The following is a 6226-nucleotide window of genomic DNA, read 5'->3' on the forward strand; positions in this document are numbered from 1 at the left end:
AAGTGGCTTTTGATTTCATGATAACTTCGGGTTTGTTCATTTTTGGCGAATTGCTAGCCTAAATCGATTGGAATCGGGCTATTGAAAAGTTAATTTTGATTTCATGATAACTTCGGATTTGTTCATTTTTGGAGAATTGCTAGTTTAATTCGATTGGAATCGAGTCAAAGAAAAGTGGTTTTTCATTTCTAGATAACTTCAGATTTGTTTATTTTTTGCGAATTGCTAGTCTAAATAGATTGGAATCGAGCCAATGAAAAGGGGCTTCTGATTTCATGATGACTTCGGGTTTGTTCATTTTCGACGAATTGCTAGTTCAATTCGATTGGAACCGAGCCAATAAAAAGTGGTTTTTCATTTCATGATAACTTCGGGTTTGTTCGTTTTTGGCGAATTGCTAATCTAAATCGATTGGAATCGAGACAATGAAAAGTGGTTTTTTATTTCATGATAACTTTGGATTTGTTTGTTTTTGACGAATTGCTAGTCTAAATCGATTGGAATCGAGCCAATGAAAAGTGGCTTTTGATTTCATGATAACTTCGGGTTCATTCGTTTTTGGATAATTGCAAGTCCAATTCGATTGGAATCGAGCTGAAGAAAAGTGGTTTTTAATTTCTTGATAACTTCGTCTTTGTTCATTTTTGGCGAATTGCTAGTCTTAATCGATTTGAATCGAGCCAATGAAAAGTGGCTTTTGATATCATGATATCTTCGGGTTTGTTCATTTTGGCGAATTGGTAGTCTAATTCGATTCGAATCCAGCTAATGAAAAGTGGTTTTTGATTTCATGATAACTTCTGATTTCTTTGTTTTTGGCAAATTGCTTGTCTAATTCAATTGGAATCGAGCCAATGAATAGTGGTGTTTGATTTCATGATAATGTCGGGTTCGTTCGTTTTTGGCGAATTGCTAGTCTTAATCGATTTGAATCGAGCCAATGAAAAGTGGCTTTTGATATCATGATATCTTCGGGTTTGTTCATTTTGGCGAATTGGTAGTCTAATTCGATTCGAATCCAGCTAATGAAAAGTGGTTTTTGATTTCATGATAACTTCTGATTTCTTCGTTTTTGGCAAATCACTAGTCTAATTTGATTGGAATCGAGCCAATGAAAAGGGGTTTTTCATTTTGATGATAACTTTGGGCTTGTTTGTTTTTGCCAAATTGCTAGTCAAAATCAATTGGAATCGAGCCAATGAAAAGTGGCTTTTGATTTCTTGATAACTTCGGGTTTGTTCATTTTTGGCAAATTGCAAGTCCAATTCGATTGGAATCGAGCCAAAGAAATGTTATTTTCCATTTTGCGATAACTTCGGGTTTGTTCATTTTTGGCGAATTACTAGTCTAAATCGATTGGAATCAAGCTAATGGAAAGTGCCTTTTGATTTCATGATATCTTTGGGTTTGTTCGTTTTGGCGAATTGGTTATCTAATTCGATTCGAATCCAGCTAATGAAAAGTGATTTTTGATTTCACGATAACTTCGAATTTGTTTATTTTTGGCGAATTGCTAGTCTAATTTGATTGGAATTGAGCCAATGAAACGTGGTTTTTGATTTCACGAGATCTTCGGGTTTGTTCGCTTTGTCGCGAAATGTTATTCTAATTTGATTAGAATCGAGCTAACAAAATGTGGTTTTTGATTTTATGATACCTTTGGGTTTGTACGTTTTTGGCGAATTGCTAGTCTAGCTCGATAGGAATCGAGCAAATGAAAAGTGGTTTTTCATTTCTAGATAACTTCGGGTTTGATCATTTTTGACGAATTACTTGTCTATTTCGATTGGAATCGAGCCAGAGAAAAGCGGTTTTTCATTTCATGATAACTTTGAGTTTGCTCATTTTTGGCGAATTGCCCACCTAATTTGATTGGAATCAAGCTAATGAAAAGTGGATTTTGATTTCACGATAACTTCGGGTTTGTTCATTTTTGGTGAATTGCAAATTCGATTAGAATGAGCCAATAAAAAGTGGTTTTTCATTTCTTGATAACTTCGGGTTTGTTAGTTTTTGGCGAATTGTAAGGCCAATTCTATTGGAATCGAGCCAATGAAATGTAGCTTTGGATTTCATGATAACTTCGGGTTTGTTCATTTTTGACGAGTTGCTAGTCTAATTCGATTGGAATCGAGCCAAAGAAATGTTGTTTTCCATTTCAAGATAACTTCAGGTTTGTTCATTTTTGGCGAATTGCTAGTCTAAATCGATTGGAATCGAGCCAATGAAAAGTGGCTTTTGATTTCATGATATCTTCGAGTTTGTTCATTTTGGCGAATTGGTAGTCTAATTCGATTCGACCCCAACTAATGAAAAGTGGTTTTTGATTTCACGATAACTTCGAATTTTTTCGTTTTTGACGAATTACTAGTCTAATTTGATTGGAATTGAGCCAATGAAAAGTGGTTTTCGATTTCACAATAACTTCGAATTTGTTCGTTTCTGGCGAATTACTATTATAATATTATTGGAATTGAGACAATGAAAAGTTGATTTTGATTTCATGATAACTTCGGGGTTGTTCGATTTTTCGTAAAATGTTAGTCTAATTTGATTAGAATCGAGCTAACAAAATGCGGTTTTTGATTTCATGATAACTTTGGGTTTGTTCATTTTTGGCGAATTGCTAGTCTAATTCGATTGGAATCGAGCCAAAGAAAAGTGGTTTTTAATTACATGATAACTTCGGGTTTGTTCATTTTTGGCAAATGGCTAGTGCAAATAAATTGTAATCGAGGCAATGAAATGTAGCCTTTGATTTCATGATAACATCGGGCTTCGTTCGTTTTTGGTGAATTGCTATTAAATTTGATTGGAATCAAGCCAAAGAAAAGTGGTTTTTCATTTCATGATAACTTTGGGTTTGTTCATTTTTGGCGAATTGCTAATCTAAATCGATTGGAATCGAGCCAATGAAAAGTGGCTTTTGATTTCATGATCACTTCGTGTTTGTTCGTATTTTGGAAATTGCTAGTCTAATTCGATTGCAATCTAGCCAACGAAAAGTGGTTTTTCATTTCATGATAACTTCGGGTTTGTTCATTTTTGGAGAATTGCTTGTCTAAAACAATTGGAATCGAGCAAATGAAAAGTGGCTTTTGATTTCATGATAACTTTGGTTTTTTTTTTTGGTTTTTGTCCAATTGCTAGTCTAATTCGATTGGGATCAAGCCAACGAAAAATGCCTTTTCATTTTATGATAACTTCGGGCTTATTCGTTTTAGGTGAATTGCTAGTCTAATTCGATTTGAATCGAGCCAAAGAAAAGTGGTTTTTCATTTCGTGATGTCTTCGGGTTTGTTCATTTTTGACGAATTGCTAATCTAAATAGATTGGAATCAAGCTAATGAAAAGGGGCTTTTGATTTCCTGATAACTTCGGGCTTGTTCGTTTTTAGCGAATTGCTAGTCTAATCCAATTGGAATTGAGCCAATAAAAAGTGGTTTTTTATTTCATGATAACTTCGAATTTCTTCGTTTTTAGCAAATTGCTAGTCTAATTTGATTGGAATCAAGCCAATGAAAAGTGGTTTTTGATTTCATGATAACTTCGATTTTGTTCGTTTTTCGCGAATTGCTAGTCGAATTCAATTAGAATCGAGGTAATGAAAAGTGGTTTTTGATTTCATGATAAGTTCTGGCTTGTCCGTTTTTGGTGAATTGCTAGTCTAATCAGAGTGGAATCGAGCCAAAGAAAAGTGATTTTTCATTTAATGATAAGATCGGGTTTATTGTTTTGGCGAATTGCTCGTCTAATTCGGTTGGAATCGAGCTAATGAAAAGTGGCTTTTGATTTCATGATAACTTCGGGTTCGTTCATTTTTGGCGAATTGCTCGTCTAATTCGGTTGGAATCGAGCTAATGAAAAGGGGCTTTTGATTTCATGATAACTTCGGGTTCGTTCATTTTTGGCGAATTGCTCGTCTAATTCGGTTGGAATCGAGCTAATGAAAAGGGGCTTTTGATTTCATGATAACTTCGGGTTCGTTCATTTTTGGCGAATTGCTCGTCTAATTCGGTTGGAATCGAGCTAATGAAAAGGGGCTTTTGATTTCATGATAACTTCGGGTTCGTTCATTTTTGGCGAATTGCTCGTCTAATTCGGTTGGAATCGAGCTAATGAAAAGGGGCTTTTGATTTCATGATAACTTCGGGTTCGTTCATTTTTGGCGAATTGCTAGTCTAATTCGATAGGAATCGAGCCAGTTAAAAGTGCTTTTTGATTTCATGATAAATTCCGGTTCGTTCGTTTTTGGCGATTTGCTAGTCTAATTCGATGGGAATCGAACCAAAGAAAAGTGGTTTTTCATTTCAACATAACTTCGGGTTTGTTCATTTTTGGCGAATTGCTAGTCTAAATAGATTGGAATCGAGCCAATGAAAAGGGGCTTCTGATTTTATGATAACTTCGAGTTTGTTCGAATTGCTAGTGTAATTAGATTGGAATCGAGCCAATAAAAAGTGGTTTTTCATTTCATGATAACTTCGGGTTTGTTCGTTTTTGGCGAATTTCTCGTCTAATTCGATTGGAATCGAGCTAATGAAACGTGAATATTTATTTCACGATAACTTTGGGTGTTTTCATTTTTGGCGAATTGCTAGTCTAATTCGATAGGAATCGAGCCAATGAAAAGTGCTTTTTGATTTCATGATAACTTCGGGTTCGTTCATTTTTGGCGAATTGCTAGTCTAATTCGATTGGAATCGAGCCAAATAAAAGTGGTCTTTCATTTCAAGATAACTTCGGGTCTGTTCGTTTTTGGCGAATTGCTAGTCTAAATCGATTGGAATGGAGACAATGAAAAGTGGTTTTCCATTTCATGATACCTTCAAGTTTGTTTGTTTTTGGCGAATTGCTAGTCTAAATCGATTGGAATCGAGCCAATGAAAAGTGACTTTTGATTTCATGATAACTTCGAGTTCTTTCAAGCAAATTGCAAGTCTAATTCGGTTGGAATCGAGCCGAAGAAAAGTGGTATTTCATTTCATTATAACTTCGGGTTTGTTCATTTTTGGCGAATTGCTAGTCTTAATCGATTGGAATCGAGCCAATGGAAAATGTCTTTTGATTTCATGATGTCTTCAGGTTTGTTCATTTTGGTGGATTGGTAGTCTAATTCGATTCAAATCCAGCTAATGAAAAGTGGTTTTTGATTTCATGATAACTTCGAATTTCTTCGTTTTTGGTGAATCGCTAGTCTAATTCTATTGGAATCGAGCCAATGAAAAGTGGTTTTTCATTTCATGATAACTTCAGGTTTGATCGTTTTTGGAGAATTGCTAGTCTAATTCGATTGGAATCGAGACAATGAAAACTGATTTTTCATTTCATGATAACTTCGGGTTTGTTTGTTTTCGACGAATTGCTAGCCTAAATCGATTGGAATCAAGCAAATGAAAAGTGGCTTATGATTTCATGATAACTTCGGGTTTGTTCGTTTTTTGGCGAATTGCTAGTCGAATTCGATTGAAATCGAGACAATGAAAAGTGGTTCTTCATTTCATGATAACTTTGGGTTTGTTCGTTTTATGCGAATTGCTAGTCTAAACAGATTGGAATCGAGTAAATAAAAAGTGGCTTTTGATTTCATGATAACTTCGGGTTCGTTTATTTTTGGAGAATTGCAAGTCTAATTCGATTGGAATCGAGCCAAAGAAAAGTGGTTTTTAATTTCATGATAATTTTGAGTTTGTTCATTTTTGGCAAGGTTCTAGTCTAAATCGATTGGAATCGAGCCAATGAAAAGTGGCTTTTGGTTTCAGGATATCTTCGGGTTTGTTCGTTTTGGCGAATTGGTAGTCTAATTCGATTCGAATCCAGCTAATCAAAAGTGATTTTTGATTTCATTATAACTTCGAATTTCTTCGTTTTTAGCGAATTACTAGTCTAATTCGATTGGAATCGAGCCAAGGAAAAGTGGTTTTTCATTTCATGATAACTTCGGGTTTGTTCATTTTTGGCAAATTGCCAGTCTAAAACAATTGGAATCGAGCCAATGAAAAGTGACTTCTGATTTCATGATAACTTCGGGTTTTTTCATTTTTTACGAATTGCTAGTCTAATTCGATTCAAATCGAGCCAATGAAAAGTGGTTTTTCATTTCATGATAACTTCGTGTTTGTTTGTTTTTTAGCGAATTAAGCGAATGAAAAGTGACTTTTGATTTCATTATAACTTCGGGTTTGTTCTTTTTTGCGAATTGCTAGTCTAATTCGATTTGAATCGA

Source organism: Olea europaea, unplaced genomic scaffold, assembly GCF_002742605.1.
Source record: "Olea europaea var. sylvestris unplaced genomic scaffold, O_europaea_v1 scaffold1723, whole genome shotgun sequence".
Classification (NCBI taxonomy): Eukaryota; Viridiplantae; Streptophyta; class Magnoliopsida; order Lamiales; family Oleaceae; genus Olea; species Olea europaea.